Source organism: Serinus canaria, chromosome 5 (assembly GCF_022539315.1).
Source record: "Serinus canaria isolate serCan28SL12 chromosome 5, serCan2020, whole genome shotgun sequence".
In the NCBI taxonomy this organism is placed as follows: domain Eukaryota; kingdom Metazoa; phylum Chordata; class Aves; order Passeriformes; family Fringillidae; genus Serinus; species Serinus canaria.
In genome coordinates, this window is record NC_066319.1 from 43,946,512 (window position 1) to 43,967,642 (window position 21,131).

At 36.9% G+C, this 21,131-nt stretch overlaps 1 long non-coding RNA gene across 1 annotated transcript; it reads right to left on the reverse strand.

The window, feature by feature from the left end:
* Positions 1 to 5,656: 5,656 nt before the first annotated feature.
* Positions 5,657 to 18,004, reverse strand: LOC108961316 (uncharacterized). Its single transcript, XR_001989546.3, has 3 exons — positions 17,919 to 18,004; positions 9,484 to 9,535; positions 5,657 to 6,462 (listed from the first exon to the last, which is right to left on the reverse strand). It is a non-coding gene; the product is annotated as an uncharacterized LOC108961316 (long non-coding RNA).
* Positions 18,005 to 21,131: the final 3,127 nt, after the last annotated feature.

Below are 21,131 nucleotides of genomic sequence, written 5' to 3' on the forward strand. Positions count from 1 at the left end.
AAAATTTGCATGAACAACATGGTAAAGCAGAATCAAGGAATCATAATGCCTTTTTTCTTCATAGTTTTCACTAAAGTGTTATAGGTAAATTTGTATTAGGAATCACTACTTCTTTGCTATTTTCACCTGGAAAACCAATATGATACATTCATATCCAGATCCTGCACTGCCTTTAATATTCCTCTAAGAAACTCTGTGTATATAATAAATTCAATAAGTGTGAGCAAAATCAGGTTTTTTTCTTGATTTTGTTTTTCTAATTTTGTTTCCTTTTGATGTCTTTTCTCACCCTACATCAATTTAGCCACTGGAAACTCTCTGTCATCTCAGCTTGACACCTGAATAGAATTAGAAAATAGAAAATTCATGGGAGGACAAAAAATAACTATTATATTATCAGCTGCTTCATTAGATAGCTAGTTATCAGTGTAAGCTCTGGTGCACAGGAAACCTCCTGCTGCTTTTTGGGCCTGCTGCTGATAGCACTAACTGACTCTGTCCCCTTCATATGCCTCCCTAGAAATTTCCAACCTACAAATGCTGCTACTATCTGCTCACCTCTGCAAGTGTATTTATAAGTACAAAAGAGACACTTCCTTTTCTCATCATCCATAAAGAAAATGACCTTCACAGTTTTCGAGTAGTGAACAAAAGGATGTGTTGCATCCATAGAAAAGAAGGAAAGTGGATTAACTGGAAAGCTTCAGAAAGGTCTCTTACACTGATTATCCAGGTTACCTTTTTTGGTAACCTGGATAATCAAAGCAACTTTTTTGGTGTTTATATAAGCCCGAAGAATAAAGTGAGACAACAGCAACAAACCCTTTTCTTGTTCATCTGTGATTAGATAATCTAATAGTGTGACAATGTTAGCAATTATTATTTGCATTTCACTTAACTTGCAGTACGGGACCCGAGCTCTCTTGTTCTAAAAACAGCATAAGCCAAGTCTTTCTAAAGAATATCATCTGTCTAAAGTGCTAAGAGCATGAAGCATGGAGAAGGAAAACAGACATAAAGGTATGTGAAATATCTTTCCTATGACTGCAAAGGCATTTTAGTAGTTCAAATGTGGGTCTGTACCAGTTCTAAAAATAGGAGGAATAGAAGGGGGTCAGAAATCTATCTCTGAGTGGGAGAAAGTGTGGGAAGCAAAATAAGACCTCCAACCAGCCTTCTTCTCCCCATTTCCCTCCAGGGCAGCCTCAGGAAAAATGCATCATTTATTATGAGCCACAGAAAAGGAATGGGTGGATAGGAGGTGAATAGGGCCGAAGTTTGCCTGCAGTTCACAGTTCACATACTGGCTGTCAGCTAAGTTCTTCTCCTTCTGACTACCCCTTCTCTGTATAATAATAATATTAGTAAAAATAATCCAAGTTAATTTATATGGAATAAATTCTTGTGGATGCACTTGAAGATCAAACTTGCAAAACAGAGAGCAGTGTCCTCAATTAATGCACTTGAAAATGTTAGAACAGCAGTGTGAATGCACATGGACTGTAGAAGGTTTAGGGATCACTGCCTATGGAGGAGATAATGAGGGCCCAGTGTCTATCAGCAGCTACAGATGGAATGTAAGGATCTCAGGGTGTAAGTACTTGAGGCAAAATGGAAGAGAATGGAACAATAGTGTTACACTCAAGATAGCTGGAATCTGGATTGCAGGGACTTGGCAATGAAAGTGAGTTGTGATGTGTTTGTGTTTGCAGTGGAGGGAGACATGAGAAAGGAACATTACTCTCAAGGGAGACAAATTAACACAGTTGTCAAATGTCTTTGCAGAGTGTCTTTTAGAACCTGGATCTTTCCTTTTCCCTCATTGTGATCAAAATTGAAAACACCCACACTGTCTAGTTTACCGTAAATTTAAGGGCTAATAAATCAGACCAGACTGACCATGAAGAGACTGTAATTAACTATCTCCTGGGACAATTCTAAGAGGTTATGATGACTGTGGTATGTTATCATATGTGTGTTTGCATCGCCTGATGGATACTCTGAAGGTATGGATACTCTTTACACACTCAATACTGAGCAGTAACCAGAAGTAAATCTTCCATGTTGTATGTGATTGAATGAAGACCTAAACAAGACCACATACAGAACTGAGTCAGCCACTGTGGAATATTTAGCTAAATGTACACATACAGGAGGAAATATTGACAGAATATCAAGATATTTTTGTTAAAATCCCACACTTTCCTGACAATCAGAAATTCTGCTTGGCTTGATTTCTCCTAAACCCTGTGAGATTTTTCACTTTACCCTAGCATGACACTTAGGATAATTGCAACAAGGCTGTTGCTAGATGCAGAACTAACTGATTAATCCATTGGCATATTCAGAGAGACACCAGACAAGCAGCAGCAGGCATTCTCTTTGCATGCATTTATACAGCCTTATAAACTCATTGATGATTGATTTGTATGTCTCATTGGCATATGGATCAATGATTATAAACTCAAAACAAATATTGCTAATACCCAGCTTCTGTCATGACATATTGTGATAAAGAGAGAGGCATATAACCCACACTTTGTGCTACTTTGACTTTGCACCATCTCTGCACGCCTTATGTATTTGTTAAGCCAACAGAAATATTTTAGTCCGTAGACTATGAAGCTGTCAAGTACACAATATATAAATACTGGGGTTTGGTTCTTGATTCTACTTTACCAGTTGCAAAAAAACTAAAGCTCATGTTAGCAAGGAAGAGGTCTATGTTTTTCTCTAAGATTTAAAAAAATCTGTACAAGTTTGGATGTCCTTTGAGCACAGCACAGTGTAGCTATATTCATTTTCTTTTGTTGAACCTTCAAGTGTAATCATACAATGATATGCTTGTTCTTCTTTTACAGTAGATCTATTTGCTATGAATTTTTGTGCTTAAAAGTTCCATGTTCATAAGAGAGTGATATTCTCTTAATTTTTAACATGAAATACTAATTTTAAGGGTGAAATTGCAAATGTTCCCTGATGAATAGAGCATTAATGAAATATGCAGGGTACCATGTACAAATGACTGTGACTCCAGTGCTATGTGCACACAGACAGCTTGGCCTAGATTCATTCTACTTAACTGCTTTAATGTACATGACTAAATTAAGAGCATGATTGCTGTAGGCTGTCTGTGTTGCTAATGGAGAGAAATGAGCTGTTTCAGATGTTTCTTTAAAGCGTATGAAATCTGAATCATGCTCTGAATGTGTCTCTTCCCACTGAACAGAACCTCAGGCAACCAGATGTCCAATTTAGGACTAAGTATCTAATGCTAAGATGTTATTCATGATGAAAGACCTTGGACCAAGGTTGCTACATATTATGTATATAGTACATAGGATCAGTCTTCTGATAGAAAGACAGTCACACCTCTGGAACTTGATAGTGAGAGTCTAAGATAAGTGGAAGGGAAAATAAGCCAGGTGGGAATGAATAGCCATACATAGTTTAAAAATATATGACTGATGTCCCCTGGAGGAAAAATGAAACTGCATTATGTCACATCTTCTATGTGTTAGGAAAAATGCAGAGATATGACAAGTGAGATGATTTGGAATTTCAGAAGTGTACATACCTTTGTGCATCTTACTCTGAGGATAAGTAGATTTTTCTGGTTGGTTTCACTGTGGTGCACATTCTACTACATCAGAGTAATTCCCTGAACAATCCTCCTTTTATGTTATTGTAAGTATCCTAAACCATGCATTTGAATAATATAGGAATTTGAAGAATTAGTTTTGGGTCTGTGGCACACTACTTATTCTTCTCCACTTGGTGGATCTTCTTTACTTGGTTTCCCATCTTCAGTGATCCTATTCAGCACATAGCTGGAAATCAGGAAATTTAAATCAAATTGCCAGGGATGATGTTACAGTGAAAGAAAATAAAGTATGACCCATTTCTAGGAAGAGCTTAGAAAGTTGCTTACATGTTGATAAATTTGGACCCAGATCAAATTCTTATTTGACAGATTTGTGCAGATTTGTACACATTACAAGAAAGTGCTATTGAGGTAATTCTTCCAGATCAAATTCTTATTTGACAGATTTGTGCAGATTTGTACACATTACAAGAAAGTGCTATTGAGGTAATTCTTTAAAGACTTGGACAATTTTAGATTCACATATGTGATTACATTGTTAGTTGTACAAAGGAATTTCTGCATCATTCCATATGACATTAGATGGCCTCCAAATCATTGGGGTTTTTTATGGTTGTATGACATAATATATGTCTGGAATTTTTTCCCAATAGATTCTTTACTTATTTCATTTGAATGTCATTTGTATTTTTATGAATCTTGAGTTCACCTTCAGATATTACTTAACTAGCTCTATTGGCAATTACATGAGGAAGAGGAATGCTAGCATTCAGTTGCTGTTAACTTTTCCTGATTTCCTGGATGCTTAATCTACAGTGGATCCTGTTTCTCTGAGAAAAGTGCCCAAATGGTAAAATTAAGTTTTATATATGTAGGAAAAGAATGGGTGTAGTCCATACACAAACATTTGCACATAAATATAGATATTCTTTGGCAGACCAGACACACAGAGAGGATTTTTCCACATCAACACTTTTCATGCAGTTTTACATTTCATTAATTTACAAAAAACTTGTTAATACTTGTACGTTTATCGGTAAAATCTCCACCTTTAAACAGCCTGCGATGTATGAATTATTCATCTACTCCAAAGGCTTCCTTGCAATTAAAACCTTTTTTGAAATATCTTTCCTCTTCCTAAATTTTTAGGAATATCCTCTGGCATGTTTCCAATATCCTTGATTTAACACCTGTCTGAAGGTTTTATGTCACAACATCCTGTATCCTGATAGGAATAATCTCTCCATATCAGTCAAGAGTACCTTGTGGAGTGGCCAGAAGGTGGCAACAATATAGTTCTTCTAGGAAGATGACAGGTAAAGGGGAAAGTGGTGACTAAACAGTTGTGCACCTTCTGGTTCTATGCATAAACTCTTAGATCAGTAATCCAAGTTTGTGATTTATTGTCCTAGGAAATACTTCTGGTTGTGAATTCAATCAGTAAATTGAATATCTACACTGAATGATACCATATGTATAGAACTCCACTCTTGCAGTATTTGTCAATGTCCCAAGAGACTTTCAAGAAATATTGAAGTATATAATAAAAAATTTAAAAAAATAAAAAAAAAAAAAAAGAAAGTAGTGCAAGAAACATTATCCTGCAGAGTTCCTGCCATGATTTGCATCCATCTGAATGTCATTGAGAATTTATTCACTACTCTTTTAGATGTGACCAGTACATGGTTCATATTGCTGAATTGTCCTGCTTTTCGGGTTTTTTCCCCTTACCAAAGATAGGTAAAATGGGTTTGGAAACAGCAAAAAAAACCCCTGTGGCTCTTGCTTCTTTAAAACTGAGAAGTGTCTTAGAGATGACTGGAAAGGTTCCAGAGATTACAGCTTATTGCACTGGTCTTTATTTCCCCAGGCTATCAGATCTACCCATGCTAACATGGAATCCAGGTTGGATCTTAATTAAGATACCTGATAATAGAAATCTTAAATCTAGGAAGTACTTAAGCTGCTCACACATCAAAACCAAAAGAATCTTCTGAAGACATCTGTCACCGTAGGCCCCCAGCCAGGTAGTAATTGGCATTGACTCCATGATTCTCAGAAGGCTGAATCAATCACTTTATTATACTGTATTTATTGAGAAATCCATCACCCTTACAGACAGCCACAATACAGGTGGACCCAATTGGTCCTTCAATCTAAACACCATCACCAATTAATAAACCACCCTTTGGTAAACAAATCTCCATAACACATTCCACATGTTCACAACAACAGGTGCAGCAAGTGAAGTTAAGAATTGTTTATCATTCTTTTCTCTGATCTTCTCCCAGCCTTCCCCAGGACAACTCCTGAAAAAGTTGTGCGTTGCTCTCCAGGGCCAGAGAGCTGCTGCCACAGACATCCTTTTGGTAAATGAAAAAATGTACATAAGTCTTGTGAGCTCCTAACAAGGACCATAGGGTTTTTTTTTTTTGGTTTTTTTAAATCTTTTTCTTCCTAAAATACTTAGGACACTTCAACAAGCATAGATTCATTTCTCCTCAATTATTGTTCAAATACTAGTTCAGCATGCTTTGGGTAAATCCTGAAGTTCTGCATCGATAGACCTTCAAGTTTTCAGAGCCAGTCACAGAAAACACCATTAATGGTGATAATGTTGATGAAAAAAAACCCACATTCACAAATTAAATGTGTGCTTTGGGCATTAGTATTATGCAAATACCATAGTTATCAGAAGAAAATTTAAACTTCAGAAATTGTCTTGACAAAATGAACAGCATACATGGAAAAATTGATTGAGCCAAGTACTTCTAGGTTTTGGTGCAGACGTTCTTTGTTATGGAGCCCAAAATACCATCCTGCCAAATCACAGGAATTTTCTGACCTTTATCCAGGTTCTGCAGAAAGAGGAAGGGAGAGATGAGGTTATGCCTCTGTCTCATTTGCATGTTTTAAAATGATGTTGCCAGAGCACCTATTCAGCCAGATAATATACCACAAACTCTACAAGATATACCAAGTTTTGGGAAGCAGATAGTAAACATTACTGCAGCATGACAGTAAGGATGGTCAGGCGCCTGAAGCTCATGACATAGAAGGAAATGCCAAGGGAATCGTCTTCATTCAAGCTTAAGGTTAGGGGAGGGCTTGCTGCTGACTACAACTATACAATGGGAGACCATAGAGAAGGCAAAGCCAAATTTTTTTAGAAGCAAACAGTGATAACATGAGAAGCAATAGACAGAAGTTACAAGAAGGAAAATACTGAGTAGATATTAGGATTTCCTCCTTTCCCTCTTCAACCCTTGGAAGAAGTCAAATCTCCTTTTTTGGAGATATTCAGAATATCTGAAGACATGAACAACCCCTGTTAAATGACACTGTTTTAGTATGAGGTTGGACTGGATGTCTCTGGAAGTTCCTTACATATGACGTGATTCTGTAAGTTCTGGCGTGAATTATGAATGCTAAGTGCACAGACTTTACATTGGAGAATAATATGTGTGGGAGGGATAACCATATTAATCCTTTACCGTTTTATTACCCCTTACTGAATATTTGTGCAACTTTCATAAGATTCTCTGCTTTTTATTACAGGCAACCTAGACTCCAAAGCTAGTAGATATACTTGACACCAAAATCGATCTGTCAGCTTCATTTATTGAGAAAATACAGCTAAGTGTGCAGTTTGTGAGACATAAGTATAGTGAAGTCTAGTTATCCAGAAGCTTCAATTCAGAGCAAATATTTTAGCTATTATGCTTTCCTATACATTTTGCCACACATTTGGCAATGCACAAGGTAGGTCCATCTCCTTTTGCCGTGCTGAGTATTTTTTTCCTTAAGTTTTATACGCATGTGTATGTACATTTATAGACATATATATGAACTTCCATCTCCAGATGCAAGATATTCTTCAGAATAGGTAATGTTTCTGACTACTATTCATGATAAGACTAACTATTTAGTTAAAATCCAAGCATACTGAATTTTATGATTCATAGTCATACCAATTCAAGCATGTTAGTGGCTTTAATGAAATTTAGCTCATGTAGAGGGCTTGTACTGTCAGTGGTACAACTTTTCAAGTGATGAGATATCAATACCTGTTTCATTAAGGCACTTGTGAGCTTATACTTCATATATGTCATTTTTCCTCCATTGTGACCAGGGGAAAGATTGTCTGATGGTGCCAGAGCAAATTCTGCCAAGGTTTAAATCAGACTAAAATTTCTGTGCCACCAAACTAATTCTGAATGAGTTTTCTTGCTGGAATATCATCAGAAGGATAGGAGGTCTAGGCTGGACTGGTAGTTTTATCTTCACACTTCAAAGACAAGCTAATATTTATTTCCCAGTCAGAGTCAAACAATATTTTGCCTTGGTTGTTTAGAGAATCAACAGTATAATGCACATTTATTGCTTGCATCCCTATACAGTGCCTTCTTTCATTTAAATTTACTTGTAGAGCAGGAACATGAGACAAAATAAGATCTAAACTGGGTTTTTGTGGAGTTTTTAGAGTTCAAATGTCTATCCTTTGCTTTTAAATCACTTAGCTCCTTCTCAGAACTCCAAAGTAGTTAAAAACCCCCAAACTTGCAAAACACCGAAACCCAAAAACTCAACCCCTGAACTTGTTTTTATAACATAAAGTAGAAGATTCTGCCAAAAAATTACATGCTCTCATTAGGGATTTCTCCTTATTTTGAACATAATAATTTCGGACAAACTTTTTTCAAGTATGGAAAAAGTTAAAATAGCTTTTAAAACAGGACACTGTTGAAGCCACAAAGGGAGGGTTCATACTAATCTCTTTGTCTGTTTGTTTTTTGTTTTTTTTTTTTCATATTTTGGCTGGACAAAGTCTTTAAGACCTGTAAATCATTACAGGACTTTTTTGTATCATATTAGCCACATCAAATGCTATGATAACACAAATGGAAAGGTTTTTAAGATACTAATGCAGGAGTAACATGGCCCGAAGGGCCATAAATAAATTTAGTCAGTGCCAAAAATGAATACAGGTCTGGGGAAAAAAAGTCTTTCTTTTGGAATTTCATGTTTCCTTCCTGCTTAGAACATTATTATTCTTGGCTGAGTATTTATGACTATTCTGCTGTATGTCGATGGATATATTGATGTACACGCAACTGAACACGTCCTCAGAGGATAACGTACAGGCAAACACAGAGACACTTTTCCTTTTGGCTTTACTTTTCCCATGTGTTTAATTATTTTTGTTATTCTATGAGGCAATATTACTGCAAATAGGTGGAACAAATGCAGTCATATTTGGAAAACCCTCCCATTTCTGCAAACCAACAAGCCACAAGAAACTCACTAACTCTGCTCTGCATGAATTTTAAAGGGTTGCCACTAAGTCCTGTGCCAATTTAATTTTTATTTATTTATATAATATATATTAATTGGATGTGGAAATATACAGTTTTGACAGGATATTAGAATCTGTACTCCCTGATCTCTTTCTACCTCCATAATCAAGCATTTTAAACTGCAGAAGAGAACAAAGCTCTCTGCTTTAAATTATTTCAATCCATCTGTGTGAAAAGACATGACAAATGCAAATATTCATGGCTAGATAGGTGCCGTGACAAATGTTCTAGTTACCACAATAAGTTTATTGGAAACACATGGCTTGATTTTAATACATACAGTCTATCAGTATCAGAGCAAACTATTCCAGTTCCATAAATCAAATACCTAAAATAGTTTATTATTCTGAAAAAGTCCTGTGATATAATACATTTATAGATAAGTATATGTTGTACTGACTATGTGAAAGAGCTGAGTGATAAGGTCATTACAAAAAAAGTAACATGTATCTTTGTGGAGATTAACTTGAAAATATTTATTTAAGAATATGGCTCCTTAATATGTATCTAAATGAAACTCACATTTTATTTCTTCTATGGAATATATTGTGAATTGCTGCCACTCAACACAAGTCTGTAAAAGAAAATAAACAATTGTAATTATCCTTATGCTAAGAAAACTTAATAAATTTCAGAGGTTAAGCATATATACGTGCAGGCAGCTAAAGCAGATCATCATTAATCTGGACAGAATTGATCAGCTACAATTGGCTATATATATATATATATGTTATATATATATTGGCTATATATATATATATGCTGTATACACTAAGGATACAACTGTCAGTGTAGGCATGGCTTCCTTTCAAGTTACCTCTTCTCTAGATCTGTGAGAAACTTAGTATAGCCATAGGACTAGCTGAGAAATATTGCCTCTTAAAGGTTAGTCTGCTTTTCATAGTAATATGACCAAATTTAAGTGATATTGGTCTAACATTGAGAAGAAAAATAAACCTTTCAATACTTTAGTTGCAGTGAGATGCTGCTTTGTCTAGATATAGTGACACTATGGATGTAGGAACTGCACTGCAGAGCAGATATTTCTTTTTCCCATGATCTTCTAGAGAGTTGGAAACAATAACTCTCTTGGTCTGACCATGTTTCTACTTGAACAATTGACTATGACACTTCTGCTCGTCTGTGCATGATGCTAGCAAATGTGGTAGTCCACTCTACACATGTGATGATGTAGCATATTATAAAAGAAAAATAAGATGAAAGGATGGCTTTTCCCGGTCAGACTGAAAGGGACCATCTCTCCAACTCTCCTTTTTAGAACAGGAGGTTGGATGATAATAGATAATGGGAGAAGGAATAAGACCGGCTGTAACAGTATTTTTTTCGATTCTCCCCACACTAGTAAGCTGGAATTCCACAAGATAGGTGGAATTTCACAGTCCTTACAGTTAATCACTGTTGTATTTATTAACCCTAGATGAAGGTTTTTTTCCCTAAGAAATACGTCTAGATATTTTTTAAATTTTTATCCTTCACAAATTCTTGTCAAAGACTAACTAAACATATCAACTTCATTTTGTCTTTTTCACACCATCAATTTTCAGTTTCATTACTCCCTAGCTATTTTTTTCAAAAGGAAAGCTATTTTATTCAAAAGTTAGTCTGTGTGAATTAGACATCTATTCTCTGCTTAATTGTTCCTTTCCACACTGAAGAGTTTTTTTGGGTTTTTTTGACTAGGGAGAACCAGAAATTCAGGCAGTGTTCAATATAAGGACACATACGTAGAGGCATAAGATTGCTAGGACATAGAAGAATTGACTTTTTTTCTGTTTGTCTAGACACAAATGCAGAGAAGTTTTATCCATTAAGCACTATTTTAAAATAGAAATAAGAATAATCTTCAGGAATAGCCTTACTATAAAATTTGGTAGATTCAGAGGGGAATTTAGTGGCAGGGATTTAGGCAGGACTTGTAAAATGGTTAGATAGTTTCCTTGAGCCTATAACTTCAAAAAGGCAAACTTTCCACCATAGGTTGTTGAAAACAAAACCCTGAACCTATCCTACTTTGTTTACAATGTTTCATCTATGAGCATTCATTAAGTGCAGACTTGCTGAGAACAGGAAATTGAGTTTGCTAGGTTGAAAATTAATCATTAAAAATCATAAAACCAACTTCCTGCTTTATCATGACAATGTCAGCCTTACACGTCTGAGAAGCCGAGGACTTCCTTCAAGCTAACAAACAAAATTGCTTATAAGAAAAACCTGTTTTGAAAGCAAGGAAAAGATTATTATGTAAGTCATAACTAGCACTGAAGTTGGGAATATAAGATGACATATACTTTAAACAGATCAGATGACAAATAGCAGAACTGAAATATATTACCATATGATATTAAACAGACAATTATACAGAAAACATATGACTGAACCCCATGTTTTCCATTAAGTTGTGGATCAAATGTAAGTATTCATCAGCACATCCCTGGTCTTTCTTTAGAAAACCTTTCAGAATTTATCTTAATTTAAAATGTAATATGGTATTTTATAGAATGATAGAATTATAGAAAATCCTCATTTGTAACGGTTAGCTTTTACCAGGAACTGAATGAGCTGAACTGGCCTGTAGTTTCCAGGGTCCTCCTTCTTAACCTTCTTAAAAATCAGGACAACGCTTCCCAGCTTCCAGCCAGCTGGGACCTCTCTGGATTTCCACAGCTTCCTCATGAAGGGAAGCAGAGGCGGAGGCACTGGTCTCTTCTCTCTGGTGAAGAGTTGCAAGACCCAAGGGAATGGCCTGGAGTTCTGTTAGGGAAGGTTTAGGCTGTCTATTAGAAAAAGATTTTTCACCCAGAGGGTGTTTGGGCACTGGAACAGGCTCCCCAGGGAAGTGGTCACAGCACCAAACCTGAGAGAGTTCAAGAAACATTTGCAAAATGCTCTTGGGCACATGATGGGATTCTTGGGGCTCTTCTGTGCAGAAAGAGTTGGACTCAGTGATCCTTGTGGGTCCCTTCCAACTCAGCTGATTCTGTGTTTCTGTGATGAGATGTCCCATAAGTCTCCTCTTCTTTAGGCTGAAAAAAACAAGTTGCTTCTGTAGCTCCTCGTATAGCTTCCCACTTTTTTAGAATTTCTTACTCATGGCATTGCCAAGCACTGAGGTTTAGTAAGCACAGTGGCCTGCATTCCAATAAAGTTAGAATCATCTTTTATCATTCTAGGCAATTTGAAAAAGAAGATTATTTTTTCAGTTTTTGCAGCTATTGTGTGGCTGTTCTTCCAAAAAATAAAAGAAATTATGGTTACCAGTAACTACCTAGTAGCAATTCCTCTCTTCCTATAAAGGAAAGGAGAAGCAAGCAACAATCCTTCTCCATCTGCTAGAGATGGAGAAAGGTTCTATGCAGTCTTTGCATAGGTTCTATGCAGTCTTTGAATTCTCAGGACTTAGTAGTCGGCTGAAAAATCTCTGTTTCTGCTCTTATGATCTCCCAGTGCCCAGACTTATTTGGCTTGTGAAATTTTAGCAGGTCTCTTCATAGTATATGGATTTGTGGGTCTTTCCCCTCAAATAATTGATGTGTATCAAAATAGCAACAGACTTTGCCATCATGTCAAGCCAAACAGGAATAGCCAAAGTTATTACTGATTTTTTAATGTGCTGTGGCTGCAAGAAATGTCAACGGGTCTCGTTAGAGACAGCTTTCAGTATCTGCATTATGGTTCTGCAGATGGATGGTAGGTGGGAGGCAGTTTTCTTACAGGTCCTCTTTAAGGGTTGTATAAATATAGATTTCAGCAGGACATAAGGATCTGTCTGTGATTAATTGTAGCTAGATAAAAAAGCTCTCTAAGTCATGGCATTTGGGTTCTGGCTATGATTTCAGACTACAGTCCAAACTTAAGCCCTCACATCTTTAAACCCTTCTTAGATTTGAGATATTTGTAAACAGAATGTTGGCACAAACTTATTTTAAGCAATCCAAAACGTTCTTACTTGATACCATCAAAGTGAGATTATTTATATATGTTTAGGAGGATATATTCTCCTCACCAAGCTTCTCAGTACACATAGGCATCACAGCTCTGGAGGAGTTTTAAACCCTTCTTGACTACCCTGTGCTCACGAGTTGCCAAACTGTCAGTGCTTGCTTTTGTTCAGATGTATGAACTCAGTGTGTTATTCGTTTGAAGATAAGATAAACTTCTTACCAAAGAGGTCATTATCTGTGTTTTTAACTTTTGTTAAAAAATATTTATTTGTACCATTGCCTGTTTTCAGATCAATGGTCCTACATTCTAGCAGACAGCTGGGGCTTTAAACACTTGATTTTATTTTGAATACAATTTGCTTTATTTTGGATAAAAGCATTTTACTGGGACATGAACTGCGTGATAAAACCATGCATTTTTCAACTCATCAGAATCACCAGATGAACAAAAGATCTGCAGCCCTTTTAAAGAAACCTATTAGCTAGACGTATTTCAAAAGTCAAAGATTTATTAGGCAAGTGGGAAAGGTTATTTTTTTAGAATCATATAATACTCTGCAATACTTTAGGAATTTTAAATGGTCCTTAGACCCTTACGCTCCTTTAGAATAAAGTTTCTTGTGGTTATCTCATTGGGGCACACATGAATACACACACATTGCGCCCATTAATTTTGTGATCTTCTAGAGAAAGCTATGCAGCTTTGCAGACCTCTCCAGCTGTTCCATAGTTGGTGGAAAAGAAGATATCATACTACTTATAGACAGATTTGAGTGGTATTTCCTAAAGAAATCAATACCAGCAGTATGGCTTAGCCATGTCTCCAATCAATGAAACAACTATTGCTGCAGCCTCTCTCTTTTATTTAAGGGAGGTACTTGGAGTTCCTGGCTCCCACAGGTTGAAACTTGATCTTCATTTTTTCCTCTCCTTTCTTTTAAAAACAATCTCTGTTTTAAACATTCTGTCATCCTAGGCTGTACCTTGGACAGTCCATTCCTCCACATTTTCCCCAGCTGCTGAAGGAATACACATGGATCCAGAATGACCCAAGCAATCCCATGTAGCAGAGCACAGAGTTTCTGCAAAACTGCTTCTCGCCTTCAACAAGGCAGTGCCAGCTGTACTCAATGAGCTGAGAAGAGTTTTAACAGTGTGGGAGATGAACTGCAGACTGCAGCATCTGGCAGAAAACTAATTGAATCTTGCAGGATTCTTTAATCTGTTTTAGTCTAGCTTTTGCCCTGCTGATATTATTGAAACTACTGCATTCAGAGTTAGGAATTTTAATACTAAATTAGGGGATGGCAGACAATGAAAACAACAATAATTAAGTGACTGCGTTTATAGTGGGGAAATGACTTGAATGCAGCTGATGAACTGACTTAGAAGGAAGGATATTTATGCAAACGTATGGGAAATGCAGAAAAGAGAACTGTCCTTCTCTGCAGGACACATGTCCTTTCACATGCTACCTGACAAGATGCTATAAAACTAGGATTCTAGAAATGTTAATTCTGTGAAGAGAAATGTTACATTATGAAGACTAACAGTAAATGAAGGGAAATTTGACACTCCTCAGAGCACTCCAAATAATGGTTTGTCATACTGATGTCAAATCTGAAGTAATCCATTATTTATTATGTGTATAACACTACCTTTTTAGAGATAGTTTGGATTGCAGAAACTTTTTCTTCTAAGGCAACTCAAGTGGCCCCAGAAACCTGATATTACAATTCAAACAGACTTTCCCTGATGTATGGATATAAGCCAGATGACCTTTACTGAACATAAGCCTTTTCATTTGTGATAAGAAAACAATTGAATTGATCCAATGATTTAAAATTTAAACATATAGACAAAAGTATTTGTTTTCCAAACTTATGCACAGTTAGGATTTGAAATTACTCTGCCATCCTCTGATGATTTTCACTGAGGCAGTTTAAAAGAGTTGAGAGAGGAAAAGGTCCATGATACAGAAAGTGTTTTTATTTAAAAAAATAGCATACCAACTAACAAAAACTCCAAACTAAACCAAAACAATCAATAAAACAAACAACAAACAAACAAATCTTTCCCAAGCCTTCAAGGCTGAAATGATATATGTCATTTAGCACATGGTTTATCACTGAAACCTTACTGAATACATTAGGATGAATTGCTGGGAGGCTATAGATAAAGAAATAGGGGAAAAAAAGATTTTTTTTTTTTTTTTTATTTCTACGTCTTTGGAAAGTAGAGAGAATGTGCAAACCACCAGAAGTAAACATCAAAGTCTGTGATTTTATGTAAACATCTGTCTAGAAAGAATATAAGAAAATTTAAAGCCATTTACTAAAAAATTCTTTTCCATGCTTTGGTAACATATTAAAGTTTGAGACCTGTGGAAGTATGTTATCCCTTTGCTAAAGTTGCTTTCCTCATACTTCTCTGTCATTATTCTTTAGCCCTGGGTGTGCATACCCAATGCTCTTATACATTTCTGCTATCCAGACTCCTTCTGATTTTACACCTTGCTTTTAGATTTTATTCCTTTTGCCTTCCAGTCAAACCCTCTGTGCTAATTCTGATTCCTTCAGGAGTGTCCTATGTTACTCCTGAACTAAGACTGCTCTTATATAAATAACCCACTCACATTTATTTATATAAATAAATATAGTATTTAAATTTTGTTATTTTTGAGAATATGAATAGAGAAAAATGTTACTAGAGACAATGTGAAATTTTTCTAAGGTAAATAAAATTCAATGCAACATTTGGATTCTCTCTCCCAGATACTATTAGCACAGTTTTCCATTGTTGAATGTCTGAATTGACAAAACCAGGTTCACTAATGGTGCTGATGTTGAAAATCTCATGGTTATACTCAGATATTACATCTTAAGAAGTTATTTCTGTTATAATTTATAGCAGAATGGAATTATGACATAGTCTCTTCACCTATTACTGATTATTACTCAGTAGTGTTTATAAAAGATTTTCTGCTTGCAGAAACTGTAATTTACTGCACAGAATTGCTTTCTCAGCAGCTCCCTTTTTGAAAATATACTCAAAAAGGAAATACATCTTTGACTAAAATGTAACTACAAGTATTCATATTACTGCTACTGCTACTGCTTTGTATTACTGATCATTCATTCCAGTGATCAATCATTGGAAAGAGTGATAACAACAAAAGACATTAGGCTACCCATTAAATACTTACAAATTTCTGAATTTCAAAGTCTGGTTTAGATGCTGTTGAACATCCTTTAGTTAGGTTAATTCCTGGCATCAGGAATCAGGGAATTATCCTCGCTAAATTTGGACCTAGACCCCTAATCATAACAAAAATATTGCAAACCATAAAGAGAGTTGAAACTCATTTTTTGAAAAACAACTTCGTAATCTGAGAGTTCTTTAGGTAAAATGACTGTACATTCAAGAGATTTTTAATGAAGTGTAGAATTTTAGACAGAATCTTGTTACTCTCTAAAGCATTCTATTTCAAATTATTGATTAAATGTATACTATTCTAACCAAATCTGATTTCTTAGAAAGTTACTTAGGTGTCAGGGTAAGTAATGGTTTCTTTTGTAAATTTAGTTGTGATGAATTGTATAACAACTCAGAAACTTTTAGCTAGAAAATTTTTCACCATATCTTCAGTATTACCCAGACATTTTTTTTTAAATAGATGGGGCATTTCAAACACAGGAAGAGTGTTGTTTGTGGTTTGAAACTGACATCTTTACCTGGATTAAATTTGATAGTGAGATAGCCATAATCATAATCATAAAGAAGCATCCTGACTTTGAATAACAAACAGGGTCATTTCTGCAAATTAGAGACAAGTTTTGAGAGAAGATTAACATCAGAATTAAACCTGTAATGTAAATGGCTTCAGGAAAAGCAAATTAATCTTAACTAAGCAATATGAAGCCAGTATTGGCAGTAGTTATGATTTTAAACCAAACCACCTGCCAAGGCCTCATTCTCTCAGTCAATTCCATTTTCTTCAATTAAATATAAACAGATAAAGCCCAAAGGATTTTAGCAAGAAGATAAATGTTAACTAATCAAGTCTGAAATAACGTATGAGCTCTTCTTTGTCACTTGTCTCCTTGAGCATCTGGTCTCAGCTACTGCTACATTGTTAGTGAACAATGAGAGAAGGAAGTTCAAAGCACTGATTTATGAAATAGCTCCTTTGGCAATTCTATTTGCCTCTGACTGTATTTGAAGAGCAAGACGGCCTTCATTGCAAGAAATAACCTGACTGCAGAAACTGGGCAAGAGTCAGTAATATTTATAATGCTTTTGCAGTAAGAAACTTAGAGTTCTCCTGTGCTTTCTTCCTGGAAACACATAGTCTTCCTGGGAACATTCCTGGGAATAAAAAGCTAAGAGCAGGAATCTATTTTTGGAAAGCATTAACCTCTCTAGGTTTTGGTATTAACCCTAAATAAAGATAAGTGGAGAGGAAGAGCTTCCTGGCAAAAGGGTAAAAGACATCTCAGATAACAAAATATTTGTAACCAATCCAGAAACTCTATAAAGGCCATTTGCTCCTAGATTGCACAGTGCCTAAATACACAAACCCCTTACAAGTTAAACATTTAATCAAGTAGTGGGGCTATTAAAATAATTTACATGGCAATGCCTTCTTATCAAGAAAACTGTAACACTCAACTGTAAAGAAAACTGAAAGAAAAAATTCAGCTTAGAGGCAGCTTTTTTTAAAATTCTGATAAAGTTCAAATCTAATGAAGTTTAAACTGAAAAATGATAGCTTTTACCTGGAAGTCCACCTAGACTACAATGCAAATTTCTTTTCTAAGTGTAAAAAATTATACACAGAAAAGATTTTATACAATATGCTTGCATAACTTAACTTCAAGGAAAAACAAAGCATATACTTTTTTTCCCCTCTTCTTAGCCAAGAGATGGCTATCTGGATTCAATCTCTTCTGTTTAGCACTAGGATATAGAAGTATCTTGATGTAAACTCCCTACCTTCATTTCAAGCTGATTAGACATGACAGAAATTTCAATCTCAAAGCCATACAGCAGCGTTAATACACAGTGAGGTCCAGGCTGATGAGTCCTTCTAAAAGGAGGTGATCTTTTGCCTCCTGCTGGTTAGCAAACATTTATTGATCCAACAAATGAGAAAAAAAGCTCCTAACCTCTGGAGCTTATATCCATGATTTCACCTTTAAAGAAAAGTGTGCTCTGCCTATTCAATTAAAATCAAAAGTATGAAAGGCCTCATCATTTCTCTGTTTCAGCCTATGCAGTGTGGTAAGGCCAGAGAGAAAATGAAGAATAAGGAATCTTACTACATCCTGCAGCTCAGTGATACCTCTGTAAAGCATGGACTCTGACCCTTTTCGTCCCACTGCATGCTCCATATACTCTCCATTACGATGTCAGTGTACAAAATACTTCCCTTTGGAAACATGACTTGGGAGCACTGCAAGCTCCTTTGGCCTCCAGTCGAACCTGGATCAGGTCAATTCCTACCATGGCAGTTTAGGCACATTATGATTTGTCACTTCTGAAGTCAGTTAAAATAACTGCTTTCTGACACACACTCCTTACCTTATTCCTGCTCCAATACCATTAGAAAATTACAATAATCACTCCTTGATACCCTCACAAGCCTTCAGGTCTATATGGGGTACAATTTGAGTCTTCCTAATTCCACACAGCTGCACAACTCCTTTTTTTGAGCCTAGGCGTAATTAGATCCTGGCAGCTGCAGGGCAAGAGCTGTCACTCCACTGTGGCAGTATCCAGACCAAGTGTTACCTGCCCTATGAAATACAAAAGTACTTCCCTTTGATTCTTTTCACTGAGGGTAAAAGAAAGACTTCAATGAGATAATCCCAAAGCAGTAAGAACCTCAAAATAATACCACCTTTGCTCTAATTACATGTTTATTTTAACTGACATAGAGGTTTTGACCTTTAACCAACCACCTTATCAGGAACAGGCTCCTTATGATTAAATGACATGACTGGATTGAGGTAATTTTAAAATTAGACTTTTAGGTTAGAACTAGAAGGGTGGGGTCAAAATCAGTGAATTATGAATAAATAGACATTAGCAGACTCTGTACCAACAGCTTTTATACATGAAGCAGAATGGATATGCCAGAGAGGCAGTGGAATTGAGCAGTGCACAATTATTTCAGTAAAAATAGTATGACCACTGGATATTTTATTAGGTAAGTTAAATACATACTATTCAAGCTTTGGCTTGAGAACTGCTCTGTTGGAACCATGCAAGGATTTTTTTTCAAATTACTTCAAGACTAAATATGTTTTTGTGGTTTCTGATATACCTTAAGGGTACTTTTTGTTCCATTTGGCATGCAGGAGGGAGGTGAGAAATGTAAAAAAAAAGCATAAAAATTGAAATATAGAGGATATCTTTGAAAGAAGAAAGTTATTAAAAAAGCATTGCTTGTGTCTGGTCCTCTAGAATAGCCCAAAACTGAGACACTTTAACCAGCCTTTAAATTGAATTTAATACATTATAATAATACATTGTAAAGGGCATTTTTTTCTTTGTTTTTGTGGTGCTTTGACCCTGGCTGTAGGCCATGTGCCCACCAAAGCTGCTCTTTCACTTTCCCATTCTCAGCTTGCCAGAGGAGTGATATACAACAAAGGAATTGTGGGTTGAAATAACAGTCGTGGGCCAAACAGACTTGACCCAGGATAAAAGAATTTAATTTATTACTATACCTATCAAAGCAGATAATGAAAAATAAAACCAGATCTTAAAAACACCTTCCCCCTACCCTCCCCTTTTATTCTTGGCTCAGTTTGACTCCCAGTTTTTCCACCTCCTTCTCTCCAGTTGTACAGGTGAATGGGAAATGAGGAATGAGGGTTCTGGGCAGTTTATCATTCATGCCTGCCACTGCTTCCTCCTCACCCTACTCCCCTGCTCCAGTGGGGAGTGGGGTTCCCCAAGGCTCAGTATTGGTGCCAGTCCTGTTTAATATCTTTTTCAATGATTTGTGCAAGGGGACCAAGTGTTCCCTCAGACAGTTCACAGCCAGTGTTATGTTAGGCAGGAGTGTTGATCTGCTTTAGAGTGGGAGGGCCCTGCAGAGGGATCTGGGCAGGATGGATCCATGGGTCAGGGTCAGTTGTGTGAGTTTCAATAAGGCAAAGAGTAAAGTCCTGCACTTGGGTCACAACAATCCTGTGCAGTGTTACAAGTCAAGCTTGGGGAAGAGTGATAGAAGGTGTCAGCAGAAAAGGATTTGAGGATGTTGGTTAACAAACATGAGCCAGCATGTACCCAAGTGGCCAAAAATGTCAGTGACATCCTGGGCCAGCATGTACCCAAGTGGCCAAAAATGTCAGTGACATCCTGGCCTGCATTAACAGCAGTGTGACCAGCAAGACCAGGAATATGATGATTTCCCTGTATTTGGCACTGGTGAGGCTGTGCCTTGAATTCTATGTTCAGTTCTGGTCCCCTCAGGACAAGAAAAACATTGAGGTGCTGGAATGTGTCCAGAGAAGAACAGCAAAGGTCATGAAGGGTCTGGAGTAAGAGTCATATGAGGAGTGGCTGAGGGAGCTGGGAGTGTTTTGCCTGGAGAAAAGGAGGCTGAGGGGAAACTTTATCATCCTCTGTAACTGCCTGAAAGAAAGCAGGATGGACATGGGCCTATAATGCCAGACAGCTAGGGACTGGATGAGAGGACATAGCCTCAAGCTGAGCCAGGTGAGCTCAACGCAGATATCAGGAAAAGTTTTTTCACTGAAAGGACTGTCAAGCATTGGAAGAGGCTGCTCAGGGGGCTGGTCAAGTCACAACCTATGAATGTGCTCAATAAGCAACTGTGTGCTAAGGTTTAGTAGGCATAATGGTGTTTGGTCAATAGTTGAACCTGATCTTGGAGGTCTTTTCCTCCAAGAAACCTTAATGATTCTATGGCTCTATCAACTTCTCCATGAGTCCTTCCCACAGGCTGCTGTTCCTTGCAAACTGCTCCAGTTTGGTCCCTTCCATGCCTTGTAGTCTTTTAGGCACAGACTGCTGCAGCATGAGTCCCCTGGGGAACACAAGTCGTCCCAGCAAGCCCCCTCCAACTCAGGATCCTCTCTCTATGGTCCTGTGAAGAGCCTGCTCAAGCACAGGCTTCTCAGAGTGCCACAATGTCCTTCAGGCAGGCTCCCACCTGCTCCTCCACAGGCTCCA